Raw genomic sequence first — 24,736 nt, forward strand, 5'->3', positions numbered from 1 at the left:
CATAGTAGTTCATCTTATTCCAGGAACTTCTTATTGCAGGCAAAAAAATAGTTTTATTACTCATAAGTCACCATATTGTGTCGACGATTCAGTAATCGAATGTGACCTTTCTCAAGATATATCCATAGTAGTGGGAAGACCTACATCAGAGTGTGCTGAGCCTCCCTAAATACGCCCCATGCCTTAGTGACTCCTCCCAAAACAACTCAGAGACAGGAAGTGATGTCACTTAATATTAACAAGGCTGTAAGCCACTCTAAAGGGGACAACCAACTACCCCTGATGCATCTCTCAACCATAATGATGCTGGTTAGCACTATGAAAGCTCCTGGAACCACAAGAAACCATCATAACTTCATACACCAAAAAATCAATGCCTAACTTCCGGTATGCATTCTGGCATTGACCGGAAGTTAATGGACGATGTGTTCCAAACACCGGAAGTAGCGTCAAGTGACGCTAAAACAGCCTTGTATGGTTCCAGAAGCCTGTGGAACGCACTCAGGAAACATTATAAGCTCTTTGCTTGGGGATGTAGTCAGGAGACTGCTGGTCACAATACCGACCACTACATCCCGCCTGCTCCAAATCCCGACAGTGGGCATTCCGACTAACAGGGACTATTCCCACTTGTGGGTGTCCACAGCACCCATAGAATGGGAATAGAACCTGTGGTGCCACCGAGCTCCCAGCGTGGTGAGCGCAGCAAGCCCACAAGGGGATTTGTTGTGCCCGCCCCCACCGCCGGAATTCTGCGGCCGTTAACGCGGCCCTAACCACTGTCTGCCACGGGGTGGGAGGGGGTGTGCCAATGGCGTTAAAACACCGTTGGTGGGGCGTAGTCTGGAAAAAGCAGGCGTGTCCAGACCATTGCGGGGGCGGGCCATGGTGGCTGCATGATGTCACATACAGCTGCTGCGACCTGGGATGCGGCACGTGGTCGTCTGCCAGCGCAGCTAGGCTGCGCAGGCAGGGAGCTGCTTGGTGGGTGCAAAAGCATCGCCGCCATGCAATGCTTTCGCACCCTTGCATGGGCGGTAGGGCCAGCCTAGCCCAGTGCAGGGCGTCCCCCCACATGTCTGATTAACTGATCGTTGATATGCTAATTTTAGTACATCTAAGATCAGATCTGAATGACCCCCTATATGCGAGTATAAGTACTTTTCATCATACTTTAAAACATAATGTTATGTGTTTTGTTGTGTGAATTTATATATACTGTAGCTACCTCGTTTTTTTTTATGTTTCCTGGTTTGATTGTGTATAGTTGTAGGTTTCCATGTTCAGGTTCCATTTTACGTGTGATATGTAATGTAGTACTTATAATTAAATTAAGGCAGTGCTGTAGTCAGCTAAGACAGTAAGTCCTTGTTTGTTTGTTTGTTTGTTTGTTTGTTTAAAAAAAAAACTTTAATAAAAAAAATCAACAATAATATGTAATTTAAAAAAAGAATATACTGTATATTTTATCTTGCGTTTTTTAGGAAATGCAAGAAGACAATTTATATGCCAATGTAGAAGGTGGCCCCACTAATCCCATCTACCTCCACAATCCACACAACCATCTCTTTCTACCCCCCATCCAACCGCTTATCCTCCTCCATTCCCCCACCCCCCATCCAATGCCTCATCCCCCTCCTCCCCCTTCCAACACCTCATTCAACTCCACCCCCCACCCCCTTCCATCACCTTATTCCCTTTCACCCCCCATCCCCTTAAAACACACCACCCCCTTCCAACATTCCCATCCCCTTCAAACCCACCACCCCAATCCACATTCCCTGGCCAATAGAATTCAATATCCCAAAGGGTGACACCTGGACTTAGCCTGGAAAATGTTATGATCAATATGCAAAGTACTGCAAAGTAACCCCTAATGTCTTATTGCTCTCTCACCTACATGTAATTGTGGAACTGCTACTCCCAGCAAACTCTATTGCATTTGTTCAATAGCACACCTTGAATGGCATTACTGCATATCTTTAGGTCATTTTGGAATTATTGTTGTAAGCAGATTTAAGCCTGATTTATTGTAAGTGTCACGTCCTGGGTCCCTGTGTACTCAGCTGTTGGTTTCTGGAATATGTTTACGGAATCAGACTGCCACACTAAACTAGGAGGATGAAGATAAGACTTTCTCATGTGTTGCTATAACAGAGTGTTGGCGAGACCTTCCCAGAGGAGTGGAGTCTAACCTAACAGAAGGTTTTCACCAGTGACCCCCTACAATGGGGATTTGGGTTTCGCTGCTTCCGATAGGCAGGTCACGGCCCCTTGGACAGGTACACTTAAACAGCTGAGGAATCTTAAAAGAATTAACTAGTGGCAGACTGAATAATGAGAGAGTCTCTGAAGAGATTGAAGCACACCACACTTGGAAACTGGAGTACTAGAAAATACACTAGAGAAAACAATGATGTCCAACCGAGGACACTCTGTGCTTGGGAACTGGTGAACTTGAAATAATAAATGACACTTGACTACTGACACACAGTACTTGCGAATAGGTGAACTTGAGATACTTAATGAAATGAATGAAGCTTCACCGATGGCACACGGTACTTGCGAAAAGATGAACTTGAGACACTTGGAGATGACCAATGATAATCGGCACTGGAGAACATGTAGAGAAGTCCGATGGTAATCGGTACTGGAGAACACGTAGAGAAGTCCGATGGTAATCAGCACTGGAGAACACGTAGAGAAGACCGATGGTAATCGGCACTGGAGAACACATAGAGAAGTCTGATGGTAATCGTCACTGGAGAACATGTAGAGAAGACAGATGGTAATAAACACATAGGTATGCTCTGGGAAACACGTGGAGACACAGAGTGAAGCCTGGAACCTAGCGCAGCAACTCCCAGAAGCATGCACTGCAAGAAGTTGAACAGGCCCCTTCCTGTTCTTGGAGATCATATTTATACCATTAGGTAAGCTGCCATTGGAGGAAAGAGTCAGCTGAGGATACTAGCACTACTATTGGTAAAACAGTCCGGTCAGCTGACCAGGTAACATGACTGCTTGCAAACAATGCACAGAGAGACCTAAATGCTGTACACAGGATCTTGCCAGCTCTCACACAGAGGAATCCTCTCACAGGTGGTTTAATTAGAAGTGAGCAACATAACACATGCTGCAGATGAAAGCTGAGAACTGCTTTGCACTTTGCTGGACTGAGAGCTTCAGAGAACACTAGTGCATGCATGAAATAGTCCTGGATCCTGACAGTAAGGTGTTTTGGGAACCTGTGATATTACCCTCCCCTCTCATCATTTGTTTGTTTTAGTTTTTATTGCTCTACCTTAAAGGGTGATGGGCAAAGAGGTGTGGTTCTATCAATGTGCTTACAAACATATGTTTGTAGGCTGTGCCAGATTATGGTCCACGTGGGCCTGGAGCTGAAATTGCTGAAGGGCCTATTGTGTGCCACCACAGGGGTGTGACCAGTGCTGTGGTGGCGTGATTAGTGATGCGGGAGTGTGACCAGTGCTATGGGGCGGCATCCAGGTGTGTCAGTTTGTGTCTTTATGTGCTCCTCTATGTCCATATGTACCCGTAGTATACCTATATGTGCTCTGCTATGTCCTTATGTGCTTACGTCTGAATGTGCTCCTGTAAGTCCTTATGTACCTGTATATCCATATGTGAATGGGATCCCAATAGTGAGGATGTCGGCGGTGAGAATACTGACACTTCTTGGAAAGTAAACTAACCCTACCCCTTACCCTCTCCCCATGCAGTTTAATCCTAACCTTCCCCTTCCACCGCCTAATTCAAACCTCCCCCTCCTGCAGCCTAACACTAAACTTCACCCTAGTGCTTAACCCTAACCTTCTCTGCCATACTTATATTAGTGAAAGGAGAGAGAAAGAGAGAGAGAATGGGGGAGAGAGAGAAGGTTGGGGAGACAAAGAGAGGAGGGGCTAGACAGAGAGAGAGAGAGGGGAGGGGTAGACAGAGAGAGTGTGAGGGGAGAAGTGGAAGAGAGAGAGGGGGTAGGTACAGAGAGAGACACAGAAAGAGTGAAGGGGAGACACAAAGAGAAGAGGTAGGCAGAGAGAGAGAGAGAGAAGGGGGAGATACAGAGAGAGAGAGAGAAGGGGGAGATACAGAGGGATTGAGAAGGGGGAGATACAGAGAGACAGACAGAGGGAGAAGAGGGGGACAGAGAGGGTGAGAGAGAAGGAGAGAGATGGGGAGAGAGAAAGAGGTGACAGAGAGAGTGGAAGAGGGGATAGAGAGAGAGAAGGGGAGGAAACACAGAGGGAGAAGGGAGAGAGAGAAAAAGGGTGAATATACAAAGAGAGGGGGAGAGGAGAGAGAGAAAAAGAAAGAAGGGGTGAGACATGGAGAGAGAGATAAGGGGGAGACAGGTGAGGGAGAACCAGGAGATGGAGAGAGAGGGGAGATAAATGGTAGAGATAAAAAGAGGGAGATGGGTGATGAGAGAAAGAGGGAAGAGAGAGAATGGGGAGACACAAAGAGGGAAGAGAGGGAGAAGGGGGGAGACACCCGGAGAGAGAAGGGGAGAGACACCCGGAGAGAGAAGGGGGAGACACCTGGAGAGAGAAGACACCCGGAGAGAGAAGGGGGGAGACACCCGGAGAGAGAAGGGGGAGACACCTGGAGAGAGAAGACACCCGGAGAGAGAAGGGGGGGAGACACCCGGAGAGAGAAGGGGGGGGGACACCCAGAGAGAGAAGGGGGGGGAGACACCCAGAGAGAGAAGGGGGGGAGACACCCAGAGAGAGAAAGGGGGAGACACATTGTGGGGGGGAGACACCCAGAGAGAGAAGGGGGGGGAGACACCCAGAGAGAGAAGGGGGGGAGACACCCAGAGAGAGAAAGGGGGAGACACATTGTGGGGAATTCAAATGTTTGAAATGTCGGTTGGGTGTCTGTTTTTTCCTGTTAGATAGGCAAAAAACAGACACCCAACTGACTTTTCGGACATTTGAATTCCCCCCACAGAGAGAGAAGGGGGAGACACACAGAGAGAGAAGGGGAGGGAGAGAAGGGGTGAGACAGAGAGTGAAGTGGGGAGACACACAGAGAGAAAGGTGCAGACCCAGAGAGAGAGAGAGAGAGAGAAGGGGGAGACCCACAGAGAGAAAGAAATAAGGGTGAGACCCACAGAGAGAGAGAGAGAGAAGGGGGAGACTCAGAGAGAGAGAAGGGGAGACCCACAGAGGGGAGAAAGAGAGGGGGGACAGAGAGGAGGGGGGGCAGAGAGAGAGAAAAGAGGCGAGACAGAACGGGTTGAGACAGGCAGGTGGCACATTGTCAACATATAATCAGGCATCCCCTAACACCCCCCTTCCTCTCCCTGTCCAGGCGGCACTTTGAACCTTCGATAGCAGCAGGTCCCCGTCATTTGGAGGTGGCAGCGGCGAGTCCCCGTCAATTTGATTCAGCAGCAGCAGTCCATACCCGTCATTTGGAGGTGGCAGCGGCGAGTGCCCGTCATTTGGAGGTGGCAGCGGCGAGTGCCCGTCATTTGGATCTCGCGGCTCAATGCACACGGCAGCGTCCGAGAGGAGGAGGGGGAGGAAACATAAGTGGAGGGGAGGGGCTGGACAGCCTCATCCCACGGCCAGCCTCTTACACTGCAGTGTATCCGCACAGAGGCGCAGGGAGGTTATTCAACTGCACCGCACTACTGAAGAAGTGTATGTGTGCAATAGGTGGGGTGGAGGGGGGAGGGAGGGAGTGGGCGGAGCTTCGGACAGCCACTGATGGTGGTGACAGGAAAAAAAAACCTTTTTATGTCACCAATGTCTACTGTCTGGGCCTATTTTCCGCCCCATTGTTAATCCGGCCCTGTTTGTAGGTCTACTTCTTAGTGTTTAGTAAGACTGATTCAGTTGGGGCGAAGAACTCTAAAGAGCCCTACACATTGGGCGATGTGTATGGGCCAGTGTGCAGGCAAAATCGACAATCAATAGTATCGTTGGGCAATATATAGTTGCCCAGTGTGTGTGCATTTATAACATCCTCCAATCCTCACTGTCTGTGAACACTATACACATTGGCATTTCTATAATGGGTGAATTGGGTGCACCCATTGCACCCATTTTAATACTTACCTTTCCGGAGTCCAGCGCCGGGAGCTGTGATCGCGCCGTAAATCAAAGCCAAAATGGCCTCCGCACATGCGCGGTAGCCAAATTGGTCTCCGGATCATGGCGGACCCAATGTTTCCGGAGACCTGCGTATGCGCAGTAGACTCTGGCACAATGCCGGAGTCTACAGCACCGTGCAGAGAGTGCCCACCCGGAGGTGCACACAGGCCCCCTCCTCTGTAGAAACGCCCCTGACTATACAACCAATTTCTGTAGAAAACATTTGAAATGCAATGTTTTACTTGACATTGTAAAAACCAGGGATACAAATTTTGGTCTGAGAGACATAGTTAATGAAGGTACCCTGGGTTGCTGTTTGCATAAACAAACACTGTATAATTTTTCATGTTTCATCAGCTAAACATTTGCTGTACTGTTAACCTGTGTACATTAACCACAGTTTATATACTTGCAAATCCTGTCTGAATTACCTTGGTATTACTATTACCTGCATTTCTGAAATTCTATTGCTCTGTCTGTCATAGTTACATAGTTTATGAGGTTGGAAAAAGACAATCCATCCGTCAAGTTCAACCTATTTGCGTTCTCCTACTCTGTATTATTTTCATGAGTAATTTTATCTGTTGATAAAGTCGGCTGTTGTGTTGTATTTCCTCATTTTATTATAACTATTGTATGTGATCTATCCACCATAACCCTGTATATCCTTATCCATTAGGAATTTATCTAGCCCATTCTTAAAAGTATTGACCGAGTCCGCCTTTACTACTCTCTCAGGCTGGGAATTCCAAACTCGTATTGTCCTTACTGTAAAAAAAACCTTTTCGCCTCTGTGTGCGGAATTTCCTCTCCTCTAACCTAAGTGGGTGTCAATGGGTCTTCTGTGTTGGTCTTAACAAAAACAGATCCCCTGCAAGCTCTGTGTATTGTCCCCTTAAATATTTATATATGTTGATCATGTCCCCTTTTAATCTCCTCTTTTCCAGTGTGAACATGTCAAGCCTTGCAAGTCTTTCCTGGTATTCCAGCATCTCCATCCCCTTAATTAGTTTGGTTGCCTGCCTCTGAACCTTTTCTAGTTCCAGGATATCCTTTTTGTAGTATGGTGCCCAAAATTGTGCGCAGTATTCCAGATGGGGCCTCACTAGGGCTTTATATAGTAGAGTATAACACTCTCATCCCTTGCATCAGTACCCCTTTTTATGCATGCTAGTACCTTGTTTTGTCTTTTTTGCTGCTATCCTACATTGGGTGCTGCTGCTAAGTTTGTTATCTATGTGAACGCCTAAATCTTTTTCCAGTACGGAGTCCCCTAAAATCACCCCATTTAGTATGTAGGTGTTATTTTTGTTCTTGCTACCAAGGTGCATTACCTTACACTTGTCTTTATTGAAACTCATTCTCCACTTTGCTGCCCATAATTCCAGTTTAAATAAATCATTCTGGAGAGACTCAGCATCTCCCTCCGAATTTATAACCTTACATAGTTTGGTATCATCTGCAAAAATTGACACCATGCTCTCTAGACCTTCTGCTAGATTGTTAATGAAAATGTTGAACAATAGTGGTCCAAGTACACAGTGCCGTTTCTTGCGGCAGGTGAGCCGTGCAACCGCACGGGGCGCCCGCCGCGGCACTTCCTGAGCACTTTCAAACCCCCCTCCCCTCTCCTCCCGAATGCCCAGCTCGGGGGGCGGGATTTCGCGGAATGCCGCGTTTGCGTCGTGACGTCACGACGCAATCGCATCATTCCGCAAAACCACGCCGCCCCCCGAGCTGGGCACTCGGGAGGAGGGAGAAGGGGGAGCCAAGACGGGCAGCGCTGCGCAGACGAGGGAGAGGCGGCTTAAGAGCGGGAAGAACCGCTTCAAATGTAAGTCAGCCCCTCTCCCTCTCTCTCTCTCCCTCCCCCCACCCACCACCTGCCGTACTGTGTAAAATGGGGACACTTTCCTGCCGCAATGTGTAAAATGGGGACACTTTCCTGCCGCAATGTGTAAAATGGGGACACTTTCCTGCCGCAATGTGTAAAATGGGGACACTTTCCTGCCGCAATGTGTAAAATGGGGACACTTTCCTGCCGCAATGTGTAAAATGGGGACACTTTCCTGCCGCAATGTGTAAAATGGGGGCACGTGCCTGCCGTACTGTGTAAAATGGGGACACGTGCCTGCCACAATGTGTAAAATGGGGACACTTTCCTGCCGCAATGTGTAAAATGGGGGCACGTGCCTGCCGCAATGTGTAAAATGGGGACACTTGCCTACCGTGCTGTGTAAAATGGGGACACTTGCCTGCCGTGCTGTGTAAAATGGGGTCGCGTGCCTGCTGTAATGTCTAAAATGAGGACTTTTTTTTTTTAACCTGTGGTGGCCGTGATGATGAGATCAGATGAGGCCACACCCATCTTAACAAATCCATGCCCATTTTAACAAGGTCACACCCCCTTTCTGGGAGCGCGCACGCCTGAGGCGCGCGCATACTTTTCCTCTTTATATCTATGGGGGGGGGGGGGCGCGCATTTTTTCTTATGTGAATGGGGGGGCGCATTTTTAAATCTCGCACTGGGAGCCAAATTGGCTAGAAACGACTCTGCAAGTACAGACCCTTGTGGCACACCACTTAGTGCTTCAGTCCAATTTGAAAAAGTGCCATTTACCGCAATGCGCTGCTCCCTATTATCTAACCAGTTACTAACCAAAGTGCATATTGTGCTCCCTAGTGCTAGTTCATGTAACTTATAGATAAGTCTCATGTGTGCCACTGTGTCGAAAGATTTAGCAAAGTCTAAAATGATTACATCCACCACCTTACCCTGACTAAGGTTCGCACTGTTTCATAAAAGCCTAGTAAGTTTGTTGGACATGATCTATCCTTCACAAATCCATGTTGGTTCCTAATAATAATAATCTTTTTTGGTTTAAAGGATCTTCTGTAAACTATCCCCCAGAATGCTTTCTACAACTTTCCCCACTATAGATATAAGACTAACTGGTCTATAATTGCCTGGTTCTGCTTTACTTCCCTTTTTGAAGATCGGCACTACTTCTGCTATACGCCAGTCTTTGGGAACCATGCCTGATGTAAGTGAATCATTGAAGATTAAAAATTGAGGTCTTGCTAATTCGGAGTGTTGCTCCATGAGAACCCTTGGATGAATACCGTCTGGACCAGGTGACTTATTAATCTTAATTTTTTTCAATCGGTCACAGACTTCCTCCACACTTAAATAAGCACTTAGCAGTGGGACATTATTCTTATTGGGGTTGGGTGTTAGTTCATGCATCTGGTCCTCTTGTAAATACAGATGAAAAAAACTTGTTTAATGTGTCCACTATGTCATTATCATTTTTTATTAAGCCTCCCAGTTTGTCCTTTAAAGGGCCTATACTCTCCTTCTTTAATCTTTTTCTGTTGATATATTTAAAAAAAATATTGAGGTTTGATTTACTTTCCTTTGCTACTAGCTTTTCAGTTTCTACTAGAGCCGTTATTTCTTTTTTTGCATATTTTGCTGCAAACCTTATAGTACTGAAATGACTCCTCCTTCCCGTCTGATTTGTATTTTCTGAATGCCCGCCTTTTTCTGCCCATTGATTCCTTAATATTTTTGTTAAGCCACATTGGTTTGGAGTTTTTAGTCCTTTGTTTGCTGCCCATGGGAATAAATTTACAAGTAATCTCATCGAGCATTCAATGTCCCTTAACGCTTCTCTCATCATGTCAAAGTTGGCTTTGCTGAAGTTCAGAGTCCTAGTTGAACTTATATAGGACTGCTTATGAAAATTGATATTGAATGAGACCATATTGTCCTTCGCTGTTTCCTATGGTCTCCCCTACTATAATATTTGATATTAAATCCCCAGTGTTTGTCAATAACAGGTCTAAGATTGTATTGTACCTAGTTGGTTCCTCGATTAGTTGAAGTAAGTAGTTATCATTTAGTGTGTTTAAAAACATATTACCCCTAGCAGTATCGCATGAATCATTTGCCCAATTTATCTCCGGATAGTTAAAATCTCCCATCACTATTACTTCACCTACTCCTGCCGCTTTATCAATTAGCTTCAGCAACTTTTCCTCGTCAGATATATTAATGCCAGGGGGCTTGTAGCATAGCCCCACTACTATCTTTTTCTTTCCCTTTCCCCTGCATGTAATTTCAACCCATAACGTCTCAACAGTATTTACAGTTTCCTCATGAATATCCTCCCGTACATCAGGTTTAAAAACGGCTTCATGTTAAGACGTAGCCCTCCACCCTATTTCTTTGATCTGTCTCTCCTGAACAGCATATAACCCTCCATATTAACTGACCAGTCATGAGATTCGTCCCACCAGGTTTCAGTAATGCCTATAATATCATAGTCATTGCTTGCGGCAAGGATTTCTAGTTCCCCATTTTTAAATAAAAATATTTTGGGGGGAAAAAAAGATAAGTATTTCCCCTTGCGCTAGGGACATCATTTTCTGTATGCAGTAATGGTGACCCATAATCGTCACTAGTCAGTGATTTGGCAATACCCTTGGTAATACCCTTATTAGTACCCATATTAATGGCTGTGGAGTCTGCTCTTTCCCTCCCTCCTTCTCCACCCCCATTTGGTTCACTACCACCATCTTTACTATTCTCACTGCAAGACCAGTAGTTTCTAACTAAACCCTTCCCCCAGGCACCTAGTTTAATATCTCCTCCAACCTTCTAACTATCCTTCCCCCCAACACCGCAGCCCCTTCCTCGTTTAAGTGCAATCCATCACGACAAAAAAGATGGCGCCTGACTGAGACGTCCACCCAGTGTTCCAGGAACACAAACCCTTCTTTCCTACACCAGTCCGTAAGCGACACATTTACCTCCCTAATCTCCCTCTGCCTCCTTGGGCTAGCGCATGGCATGGGTAATATTTCGGAGAATATTACTTTAGATGTCCATGCCTTGAGTTTCTTGCCTAAGTCCCTATAATCATTCTTAAGGATATCCCACCTTCCACTAACTTTGTTGTTGGTGCCAACATGCACGAAGACCGCCGGGTCATTCTCAGCCCCTCCCAACAATCTATCTACCCGGTCCGCAATGTGCCGCACCCGAGCACCTGGGAGACAACAGACAGCGATCACAGACAGCGATCACAGTCCCGGTAGCAGATTGCCCTATCTGTCTCCCTGATAATAGAATCCCCTACCACCACAATCTGACTAGGTACCTCACTATCTTTTATCCCAACTGCGCCAGAAGGACCGCTCCTGTGGTTGCTAGAGGGAACAGTCTCCTCCGGCACTGTCATTTCCTCACTACCATCCACCGAATCTATGTCCAATCGGGCAAATTTGTTGGGGTTTGGTAGTTCAGAGATGTCGTGCCTCCCCCTCTTTTTCTTCCTTCTAACTGTGACCCAGCTAGCTGCCTGATCATCCTCATCTACCGGAGACCCCTCCTGCAACTCCTCCACTGTTCTATCTAAACCTTGCTCGAGACTGTGAATCTCCCTCAGACACGTGACTGTTTGCTCTAGTTCAGTTACCTGGGCTTCCAGGGCAACCGTTCACACACACCTTGTGCAGATGTATTCACACTGGGACGGTTGCTCCAGGTGCGCATACATCTTGCACGACATGTACTGAGTTATGCCACACATTGTAATACCCATTCCACATTATGTCACACAACGTAATGCCCATTCCACATTATGCCACATACAATAACGCCTATTACACGTAATGCCACACACCATAATGCCCATTTCATAGTATGCCATACACTGTAATGCCCATTACACATTATGCCACATACAGTTATGCCCGTAACACCATTTTATGCCCCACACACAATAATGTCCCTTATAAATTATTCCACACAGTAAGCCTTCTAATTACTTTTAAATTACCTGCTCATTGCCAGGAGTCTAATGCTTGTTGCCAGGGGTCTCATGCTCATTGCCAAGGATTTCCTGCTCTGGGTTCCATGATTATTGCAATGGTTCTAATGCTCATTGCCAGGGGTCTCATGCTCATTGCAAAGGGTTTCCTGCTCATTGTCAGGGGTTTCATGTCCTGGGTACCACGCTCGTTTCCAGGGGTTTCTGCTCATTGCCAGGGGTCTCCTGCTCCTTGCCAGGAGTTTCTTGCTTATTGCCACGGGGTTTCCTGCTCATTGCCATGGGGTTTATATGCCCCCTGCACCCCAGCTGCAGTGGTCGCCTGCTGCAGCCAACACCGTTGAGGGAGATAGTCAGATGCTAGAGGTCCCACTTGACTTCTAGCGCCTGTCTCCTTGCTCTCCTCCAGATGCTAGAGGTCAAGTGGGAAATTTAGTGTCTGGTTGTCTCCCTCAATGGAGTCGACTGTAGCAGGGTGCCCACACAGCCGACGATGCCTGCTGCAGCCGGGGGGGGGGAGGGAGGATGACTGTGGCCGCAACATCCTGGGCACCCGCCCTGCTTACCCGCACCTAAAAAAGCCCTTGAGCACCATGCATACAGCGGAATAGATTCCAAATGCATTATACTTCAATTCATGCATTTGAGTTCTTTTTCTTAGTTCGGAGGTTCCTAAACTGTGCCATTTCAGTCTACTTTTTAAAGATGCTTGCGTCCAGATAGTTAAACTGACTGAGGTACTAATTAAGCCACCTATACTCAAGCATGGACATCTGTAAAAGCCCTACTGTACCTTCAGTTTTAACTTAGACACCCATATTCATTGAGACCTTGACTAATTATATATCATTGCTTTCACATGCAGCTACTCTACGTAAATGCAGGCTCTACATGACTAGGAGATGCGGCAGTCAATCAGCATCCGCTACCGTAGCAGCAGCCCGCTGATTGGCTGTGAGTGGCCAGACTGTCAATCAAAGCTTTCCCCACTGACTTCAATGATGGGGACTGCTCCATTGAAGTCAATGATGGGAATCGATACACTGTATCAATGATGGGAACCACAAGGTTATTAGAGATGAGCAGTACAGGTAAACTAAATAAATTCAAATAAAGTTTAGGGCATACTATGGTAGATGTTTTTATCAAATGCACAATTTTTTTCCACATTTAAGCCTAACCTAAATATTTTGCTGATTTAATAGCCATACAGGTATATGGCAGTTTTGACAATTGATAGGGTGCTTCTTCAACTTTCACACCAAGCATTCAAATCTGTCAAAGTCAGGGCCTGATTCAGGTTTGTTAGCAAAGCAAAAAAGCACACGACTGGGCAAAACCACGTTGCACTGCAGGTGGGGTAGATGTAATGTGCAGAGAGATTTAAATTTGGGGGGGTAATATTGTTTCGGTGCAGGGTAAATACGGGCTGCTTTTGCATGTAGCCCACAAATGTTAGAGACCTCCTCCTTGTGATTTATTATCTCATCTCATGTCTGGTGGCAAGAGGGGTAGTATTTCTTATTATTTTTTATTGGTACAAATTTTTTGTAGGATTGAGCACCTTTACTAAATCACCAGCTCATCTCTATTAGGAGTCAGACCTGGGTCACTCCATTTCTGATGTGCAATGAGTTGATTAATGTTATGTCTTATCGCATATCTCATTGTTTGAAAGCTACCAAAATGCACAAAGGGGGTCATTCCGAGTTGATCGCTCGCTGCCGATTCAGGTAAAAAAATGGCAAAACTGCACATGCGTATGCACCGCAATACGCACGTGCACCGTACGGGTACAAACAGCACTGTTGCTGTGCAGTGCTTCTAGCGACGAATCCATTCACACAGCCGATCGCAAGGAGATTGACAGGAAGAGGGCATTTATGGGTGTTAACTGACCATTTTCTGGGAGTGGTTGGAAAAATACAGGCGTGACCAGGTGTTTGCAGGGCGGGTATCTGACGTCAATTCCGGGACCTCCGACGCCAGAATCATTGCACAGGATAAGTAACTACAGGGCTGGTCTTGTTTTGCACAAAATGTTTTCTACCGCTCGGCTGCCCATGCGATCGCACACTTGCAAAGCTAAAATACACTCCCCCATGGGCAGCGACAAGTAGCTAGCGAGCGATCAACTCGGAATGAGGGCCAATAAATGAGTCCATAGAATGTACCTTATCCCTGATAGATTGCATACTTCTTGGCCGGTGGCGGAACTAGAGAGTGGTGGGCCCAGGTGCAACAAAGGGGGTCATTCCGAGTTGATCGTAGCTGTGCTAAATTTTGCACAGCTACGATCATCTACCCAGACATGTGGGGGGACGCCCAGCACAGGGCTAGTCCGCCCCGCACGTCAGTCCAGCATCCCCCACACAAGTACAAAAGCTTCGCACAGCAGCGATGCTTTTGTACTTGAATAGTAACTCCCGGCCAGCGCAGCTCCTGCGGCTGGCCGGGAATTACTCGTCGCTGCCCCGAGTCGCAGTGGCTGCATGTGATGTCACGCAGCCGCTGCGGCCCGCCCCCCGCACGGTCCGGCCACGCCTGCGTTGGCCGGACCGCGCCCAGAAAACGGTGGCTAAACGTGCTGCCCCCTCCCGCCCAGCGAACGCCTCTGCCTGTCAATCATGCAGAGGCGATAGCTAGGTAACGACGGCATTCGGCCGTCTTGCATGCGCCGGCGCAGTTCCAACCCCGAACGCTGCGCTGCGAACAACTGCAGCATGTGATCGGGTCGGAATGACCCCCAATATGAATTGCCCCACCCATATTGTAAATAAAAATGGGGCGCAGCCTCACAATAGTACCCGCAATTCAAATTACACCACCCAGTAATGCAACCTTATTCACAGATCCTTATACACCTTATGCCACACAGTAGCATTCCTTAGACACATTACACCAAGCAGTAGTACTCCTTATACACCTTACGCCACACAATAGTGCGTCTAAGGCACATAAAGCCACACAGTAGTTCTCCTTTTACACATTACGCCACACAGTAGTGCCCTTACACATGTTACGCCACACAATAGTGCTCCTTATACACGTTACACAACACAATAGTGCTCCTTATATACGTTACACCACACAGCAGTACTTCTTATACATGTTACGCCACACAATAGTGCTCCTTATACACGTTACACCACACAATAGTGCTCCTTACACACGTTACGCCACAGGGTAGTGCTCTTTACACACATAAAGCCACACAGTATTGTTTCTTAAACACATTACGCCACACAGTAGAGCTCCTTATACAAATTACACCACACAGTAGTACTCCTTACACAAATTACGCCACACAGTAGTACTCCTTATACACATTTCACCACACAGTAGTGCTCCTTACACATGTAAAGCCACACAGTAGTGATCCTTATACACATTACACCACACAGTAGTACTCCTTCTACACGTTACGCCACACAGTAGTGCTCCTTATACATGTTACGCCACACAATAGAGATCCTTATACACGTTACACCACACACTAGTACTCCTTACACACGGTATGCCACACAGTAGTGCTCCTTACACACATTACACCACACAATAGTGCTTTTTAGACACGTTACGCCACACAGTAGTACTCCTACTCATTACGCCACACAGTAGAGCTTCTTAGATATGTTACCCCACACAGTAGTAATTCCTATGCATGTTACACCACACTTTAGTACTTCCTATACACATTACGCCGGTGTCTACCTAATGTGCACCCCAGCATTTACTACCAGGAATATATAATATATACATATATATATAAATAGAGAGAGAGAGAGAGAGAGAGAGAGAGAGAGAGTGTCCAAGTAGCGCAGCACTCCCAGTAGGTGAATATAAAGTTGCTGTGGTGCCCTCCTAAGATCTGTCCAGACACAATACAAGGCAAGAATGAGGCGGCACTTGTCAGGCTTGTGAAAAATAGTGAACACATGGTACTTTAATCCAGTGTTATATATGTCTTGTTTTTGTATGTATATGTGTGTGTGTGTATATATATATATATATATATATATATAAAATAATGGCAAGTGGTCTGGCTGTCCCTGTATTAATATGCAAATGTGATGGATGCCCACTCAAAATTGATAATAGCAATCCCTATATTGTGCAAGTACTGTCTCCAGTTGACATTATTGGTGATGGGAAACACACATGCACACGTCCATGTACTTACATCAACATACATTTTATTCTCTGACTCGCGGGCTCTCCTTGCCCGTAGCTCCTCCCCCTGGTGACGTGTCTCCTCCCCTAGATACGTCAGAAGGTCCCTTCTCCCACTCCGAAATAGAATCAACCCCGGTAGATGCTAGAATAGGGGTGGGCAACAGGCGGCCCGCGGGCCGGATGCGGCCCGCGGACCGATCCTGCCTGGCCCGCTGTGCCCCACCAGAGTGCAATGACAAGCGGCCCGACAGGCCGCTTGTCATTGCACTGCTCTCAGATGCGGCGCCGCTGAGGAAATCCCGGTCACGTCACAGGGTCAGCTGACCGGGATTTCCTCTGTTAGCTGGGCGGCGCGGGGAGTGGGCACTGAAGTGAGCAGGAGCGGCGGCCTGTGAGGAGGAGATTGAGCGGTGGCCAGTGAGAAGAAGCAGCGGGCAGCGAGCCGGAGCAGGAGAGGCCACATCAGTGGTGACTCCGGCCGGCAGCAGCGCGGATCATCGGACAGCGGGGATCGTCTGCCACTGTGACAAACAGGTAAACCCCCTGTCCAGCCAACCCCTGGATCAGTTCTTAAGCTGCCATATAGGTTTAAGGGTGGGGAGGGAGGGGAGTTAAAAACTGCAATATGGGTTTAGGGAAGGGGAGGAAAGGGGGGGTAGGGACTGTCTGCTGTAATGTATAAAAAGGGGGACGCTGTCTGCCGTAATGTGTAAAAAAGGGGGACGCTGTCTGCCGTAATGTGTAAAAAGGGGACGCTGTCTGCCGTAATGTGTAAAAAAGGGCACGCTGTCTGCCGTAATGTGTAAAAAGGGGGGACGCTGTCTGCCGTAATGTGTAAAAAGGGGACGCTGTCTGCCGTAATGTGTAAAAAGGGGACTCTGAGTATTTTGTGTGTGGCCCTCGAATATTCGCTGGAAGTGTTAAGCGGCCCCCCAGCTGAAATAATTGCCCACCCCTGTGCTAGAATCAAGTGGGCTAAGGGACCTTTTCCGTCTGGGGGAGGAGTCACAACACAAGGGGGTGGAGCAAGCCAGCGGGACAGTTGCTCTAGTATCCACGCCACCAACTATTACCTTTAGTAATCAGGTGGCGAGCGGAGCGGAGCAAGCCACCGAGCCCGAAGCGTGGCGAGCGTACTTTTCGGGTACCCTGTTCGCCCGTAGCTCCTCCCCCTGGTGACGTGTCTCCTCCCCTAGATACGTCAGAAGGTCCCTTCTCCCACTCCGAAATAGAATCAACCCTTCTTTCCTCCTCCCTTCTCCTAGAATGCACTACAGTCTGAGGCCAGCAGTGACATCACCAGAGAAACTGACAGCCGCTGCGGTACCGGCACGGCTCCGGGTTGAAGGGTGATGAACGATCTCATCACCCTTCATTTTAACTGACGGCGCTACTGGCGCGGATCCCTCGCTACAGCAGGACCTCATCCAGGCATCCTCCTTTCGGCGCATAATTAATCAGTCTGACTCTTTAGCTCCTGCAGGTGTGGGCCCCTTCATAGCGGTGGGCCTTGGTGCAATGCACTGCTGCTAGTTCTGACACTGTTCTTGGCCCTCCTGTTCTAAGTTTTGCTGGCAAAACTGCGAAAAAGTTAGCCACATTTTTCACATTTTTTTGGACCTACCTTCTCATTCGTAATTTCTGTCTCTAAGTATTTTCTTTGCTTAATAAGGTATTATGTCTATCTTTGTCTCCTTCCCCTTCTATATCCTTATTATAAATGTATCCAGTGTCTATTTTGTCCCATCAGTGATATGTACTAGGATATACTGTATCTGTATACCCCTTCCCTTCTCAAAGTGCTTCCATTTTCAATTCACAATGGGGATGGAATTTGGTTGTGGATCATTGGGTCCACCAGAATTAGGTTGACAGTCAATAAGTTGACCCCATATGGTCAACATGCAATAGGTTGACAGGTTCAAAAGGTTGACAGGGTCAATAGGTCAACAGGGTCAATAGGTCAACATGTAAAAGGTAGACACTAGAAAAGGTCGATAGGTACAAAAGGTCGACTTAGTAAAAAGGTTGACATGGAAAACTTTTTAGTTTGAAAGGTCATATGCTATATTAAACCACATGTGACCCCAGTTAGTGTACTGCCTCCCCTCACGTAGCTAACGAACACAGGTTACTATTCCCTATCATAATCCACGTGGATGGTAAATTATGAAAAAAAGTAAAGGAATACACCAACCATATGAACCTGGCAACCTTTTACATGTCGACCTATCAAATGGAACACACACAATCTATGCCATATCATATACAAAACAAAGAAACTAACCACATCATTTGGGCTATATTATGTTGATTGACTGACCCCTATTGCCACCCTTTAAAGCAGTGAATTTCAACCTTTTTAAATTCGTGGCACACTAAACCAAATTTTTAAATTGCCACGGCACACTACCAGTTTTTTGGACCCGCAGTAATAAAACACATTGGCCCTGCAGTAATAAAACAAATGCTTTTACCCCCCCACAGTAATAAAACCCATTGGCTCCCACTGTAATGAAACAGATTTATATTAATGCCACACACCTGCCCAATAGTAATTCCACTCATTAACCCCGCCAGTAATGCCACACACCTGCCCCCCCCATAGTAATTATACACACATGCCCTTATTCTAATTCCACACACCTGCCCCCCCATAGTAATGCCACACACATGTCCCCATTGTAATTCCACACACCTGCTCCCCTATAGTAATGCCACACACCTGCTACCCCTATAGTAATTCCACACACCTGCCCTCCGCCACAGTATTTCCACACACCTGCACCCCACCATAGTAATTCCTTGCACATTAATGTTTTTATATATATATGTTTCTAACCTTAAATCTTCCCCTATCAGTGAGGAGAAGTGAGGAGCGCTGGGATAAGGCAGCATGGAGGAGGAGCAGCAGCGAGTGAGTGTGCACTGCAGGCGGGGAGAACGTAACATGCGGTGCGTGACCTATGAGTCATGGTCCAGCTGACGCAGAAGTGCAGTGCTGCCCGACGAGCACAGGCACATCTGGCTGGCGGCTGCGGCGGGTCTGTGTGGTGGGCGGTGGGTCTTTGTGCGGTCGGCAGCAGGACTGTGTGGCGGGAGGATCCGATGTTCTATATTGGATGAACATGCATCTCAATTTTGGCTAGATAGTACACTATCTAGTGCAGGGGTGGCCAAGCAGGCAGAGACAAAGAGACAAAAAATCTTGTTAGGTACGTCAAAGAGCCACATCGAGCCGAAGGCGCGTGTGCAATAATGGGGTGTGGCATTATGCCAGCTAGGACACACCCCTGGTATAAAATACATTGAAAAAGCCAGATCCAGCATAAGATACATTTTAAAGCCAGATCCAACATAAAATACATTGAAATAGTCACTTTCACATAAAGTAATTGAAAAAGCCAAATCCATATAAAATATATTGAAAAAGCCAGATTCACATAATACAGCTTCCCCTATGTGTCCTCTATTTGCCACCTATAGTATTTGGCTCTGTCAGTTTTCAGTCCCTGTAGTGTTGCTGCGTGTCTGGCTGGAGTGCAGCGGTTTCTGTATCTGTTGTGGTCACGTGACTTTGAGTGTTGGGAGCCACATTTGAGTAAAGAAAGAGCCACATGTGGCTCAAGAGCCACAGGTTGGCCACCGCTGATCTAGTGCATATTGTACTACGATACTGTATCTGATTTGCATCATCACAGATCACTCCCCAAACACCATTTTGTCAAGACACTGTGGAGCTGAAGAGGACGCAGAGCTGCAGAGAAAGAGTTTGGTAAGTACAGTGTGGCAGACCAGGGGAGAAGGGGCTGCAAGGAGAGAAGGCCACAGGGGGGATGGCTACAAGGGGAGGAAAAGATCACAGGGGGCATGGCTGCAAGGGTGGAATGCAAGGGAAGAAGCCCACAGGGGGGATGGCTGCAAGGGGAGAAGCCCAGAGGGGGGATGGCTACAGGGGGGCAGCAAGCGGGGAAGCACACAGGGGGGCTGCAAGGGGGGAAAGCCCACAGGGGGGATGCCTACAGGGGAGCCTACAGGGGGAATGCCTACAGGGGGTCTACAGAGTGATGCTGCTAGGAGGTTGCCATGCTAACAGGGGCTGCCTAAACTACAAGGTGGACACATTATATTTTATAATAAATTATTTTGATTTCACAATTTCATTACAGATATGGCAATGGGATGACAAGAATTCTGGTCTGGATTCCTTGATTTGTACAGAGCCAATGAGTGCCTCTGGAAAATAAAATCCAAAGAATACATGAACAAGGAAAAGAGAAATCAGGCATATCAACGACTGGTTATGTATTCCAAAGGGCTGAATAGTGCTGACGTAACATGGATGAAGAAGTTTCAGAACTATCGTACAGTGTTTTTGAAAGAACACCAGAAATATATGGAGTCCAAACATTCAGGAGCAGGGGCGGATGAAGTCCAAAAACCCATATTGTGGTATTATGACCAACTCCTGTTTCTCATGGAGAAAGAACCACAGACGCAGTCAAGGTGCTCAGTGATGGAAGTCTCGCCAGGTGGCCTGGTAGAGGAGGAATCAGAGACTCAGGAGGTTGTAAGTACACAGACAGTACAAACACACCCTTTTTTATTTATTATTGTTATAATTTACAGCCTTTTTATTTTATTTGCATTTGACCGTGGATCCAGACCCTCCCATCACTGAGCCCACAGAGCTGGAAGATCCAGAACTGGAAAGCCTACTGCCACCTCAGCAACCTGCCAAGGAGCAGAGGATGGGTTCCAAGTGACAATCTACCTGCTCTGGAACGAGTCGTGCAGACCAATTCATGCAACATACGGTGGAGGTTCTACAGAAAACCCGGATGATTATACGATTTTTGGTTTAAATATCGGAAGGGAAATGCAGAAAATGGAGCCAACACAGCAACTGCGTTTTAAGCACTTTGTATATGATGCTTTGATACGTGTACTCGATTGCCTGACTCCAATATCATAGCACCATTTGCAACAATGCAGCCCACTGCCCCACCCACCAGCCATTACCCTTTATACCCATTGTTTACCCATCTACCAATTCATCTTCCTGTGCCACCACCCCTGTATTCTGCATCGGGCGCCAGTATGTCATCAGCCAACTATCCACCTCTGGCTCCAAGTGGCATGCACTCAGCACTGTCCACTCTACAGGGCGATTCTGATTTTGTTAATGTGTGATTTATTTTTTTTAAATGTGGTTTTATGCATGTTTCCTAAATTGGCCTGCACTTTTACTGGTGTTCTTGCTCCAGGTTGACCAGGAATTTGGTCATTTTACCATAACAATGGTTTTTGGACTTTATTTGCTACCGTTACTGGACATTGGGACTTCACATGTTTCTTGTATTCTTTTAAAAACATGTACAATAATTCAAATTCTTCTTCTTCACCCGAGTTATGTAGGCATCACTGTTTTGCCCTTCACTGTACCTGACAAATTGCTAGTGTGCCAGATTTCTTACTGGGTTGGAACAGGCCTTTTGTCCTGGTGTGGCCTTGCCTAGTTTACTGCATATGAGACGCTCTGACTTCCCCTCTGCTGTCGCCAATAATTTACTACTTTCTACCACTTGCACAGCTTGTTGGCTCTCGCGTTCACAACTAAGTATATCGGCACACACCTCCGTGTTCCTCCCACTCCATCATCCTACCCGCACTCCTTTTTCCATATCCCAGGGCTTTCCTACTTATTAAATGTGGGCTAGGAGCGGTCTAAGGTTAATATTCCATACTCTTACTGAGTCTTATCATCCCGTTATTTGCATTTTTTCAATTGCGGAGCTATGTATCATGTATTCTCTCTAGCTTCCATACCACCAGTGTTCTTAATGAATTGAATCCTTTGATAAGAAACTTAGGGGATAGGGTGTGCTCTACTTCTTCCTATATTCCTGCATCAGAAAAATAATTGATTTAGATCATTTACAAACAGGGATGGCAAAGTGGACCACTGACTTCCCTAATATTTCCCTTCCCTCACTCCTCACTGCATTTACTCGTCTCAATAAAATTTTAGTTTCTGCTTCCTATATAAATTGCTCCAAACTACACCCCAAAATTACGAATGTTGATGGGAACCTCCTCAGATTCCCGGTGCTTTAAATGTACGCTGATTTATACCACTGCATGTGGAGCTGCCCTGAGGTTCACAATTTCTGGATAACTGTCTGTCAGTATATAAAAGATATGTATAACGTCATTATCACTCCTACTCCGGAATGGGCTATTTGGGATGTATATCAGACCCCAGCACTAGTCAGACCTCAGATAGGATACTGAAAATTGTTAGCTAAGCTTGCAGCAGCAGCTAGAAAGACCATTTTTATCTCAGTGGATCTCCCCTAGCACACTAGGTTTGCCTTTATTCCTGCCCAGAGTCTCCTATCTTTTCCACATGGATTGGGTAGAGATGACCCTTAATACGGAAAAATGGGCAGAATTTTTTTTTGATACCTGGTTGCCCCATGTTAGGTCTCTTTCCCCCTCCCTTCAAGACCTGCTATGGAAGGTGGTGTCTCTAACCTCGTGGTACAACCTCAAGATGCTTACGACTAACCTCCCTCTGTTTTGATTAGGTTCTGCCTTTCTCTGGTCACTTTTGGGTTGCTGTTTCATTTTTTGCGGACTGTATGTTCTATACTTGTTTAACATTGTATTATGTGCTCTAAGTGTCAACTCAACTATTTGATACGCTGATGGAAGCAATGTGTCTTCTCTTACGTCCTAGAGGATGCTGGGGACTCCAAAAGGACCAAGGGGTATAGACGGGATCCGCAGGAGCTTGGGCACACTAAAAAGACTTTGACTGGGTGTGAACTGGCTCCTCCCTCTATGCCCCTCCTCCAGACTTCAGTTAGACTTTGTGCCCAGGAGTGACTGGACACACAGTAGGGGAGCTCTCCTGAGTTTCTCTGGAAAGACTTTTGTTGGGTTTTTTATTTTCAGGGAGACCTACTGGCTACAGGCTCCCTGCATCGTGGGACTGAGGGGAGAGAAGTCAGACCTACTTCTGCTTAGTTAAGGGCTCTGCTTCTTAGGCTACTGGACACCATTAGCTCCAGAGGGTTCGATCACTTGGTTCGCCTAGCTGCTTGTTCCCGGAGCCGCGCCATCAACCCCCTCACAGATACCAGAAGACAGAAGCCGGGTGAGTATTAGAAGATCCGAAGACTTCAGTAACGGCAGAAGACTTCAGCAACGAGGTACAGCGCAGCGGTAGCGCTGCGCTCCATGCTCCCACACACGTCCACCAACGGCACTCACAGGGTGCAGGGCGCTGGGGGGGGGGCACCCTGGGCAGCAGTTGCTGAGCTTCAAACTGGTGAAAGCTATATTCGGTGCCCGGGCACCGTATATAAAACTCCCGCCAGTATAAAGATTTTAATTTCAGCGGGACTGAAGCGCCCCGGGAAGGGGCGGGGCTTAGCCGCACAGCTCACCAGCGCCATTTTCCTCTCTCCACAGCCGCTGCAGAGAACGCTGGCCCGGACCTCCAGGCTCCTCGCAAGTAACAGGGACCAAAAACGGGGGGGGGGGGGCACAAATAATTTGGTGTTTTTATTGTAATTAACAGCGCTACGGACATATATTATTTTGGTGTAGTATATGGGCACTGAAGTGTGAGCCGGCATACTTTCTCTGTGTTTCTCTCTCCGGGCTTCCCTATAGGCTGTCCCCTTTATTTGGCCAGTGTGTGTGTTGGGTGTCGGTACTTATTGTCGACATGTCTGAGGCTGAGTGTTCAGTAGCCTCAGACATGGGGGCGCTGAAAAGGAGCTGGAAATGGCTCTGTCGACACAGTCGACTACTGATTGGGTTGCTATGTTGAGTACACTGAATGCTAATGTTGCTTTGATGGCTAAGAGGTTGGATAAATCTGATTCTCAGACACAGACATGGAGAAAATCCATGGGATGCTTTGGCTCAGGTGCAGACCCCTCAGGGTCTCAAAAACGTTCATTTACTCAGATGGTAGATACAGATGCCGACACGGACTCAGATTCCGATGTCGAGTTTAATGAGGCTACTTTACACCCAAGGGTAGTTAAGAGTATTCAGTACATGATAGTGGCTATTAAAGATGTTTTACATATTTCTGACGAACCTACGGTTCAGGAAACGAGGATTTGTCTATTTAAAGGGAAAAAAACTGAGGTGAAGTTTCCCCCCTCTCATGAAATGAATGCTCTTTGTGAAAAAGCTTGGGAGTCGCCAGACAAGAGGTGGCAGATTCCCTAGAGAATTTTTATGGCGTATCCTTTCCCCTCTGATGACAGGGAAAAATGGGAGTCGTCTCCGAATGTCGACAAGGCTCTATCCCGTTTGTCCAAGAAGGTGGCGCTTCCGTCCCCTGACACGGATGCTCTCAAGGATCTGGCGGATCGCAAGCTGGAAACGTCTTTGAAGGCCATTTTTGTTAATACGGGTGCATTGCTCAGATCTGCTGTGGCGTCGATATGGGTGAGTAGTGCTATTGCTAAATGGGCTGATAATTTAGCTTCTGATATGGATACCCTTGATAAAGATAATATTCTTTTGACTCTTGGTTATATCAAGGACGCTGCAGATTACCAAAAGGATGCG

Source organism: Pseudophryne corroboree, chromosome 6 (genome assembly GCF_028390025.1).
Source record: "Pseudophryne corroboree isolate aPseCor3 chromosome 6, aPseCor3.hap2, whole genome shotgun sequence".
Taxonomy (NCBI): domain Eukaryota; kingdom Metazoa; phylum Chordata; class Amphibia; order Anura; family Myobatrachidae; genus Pseudophryne; species Pseudophryne corroboree.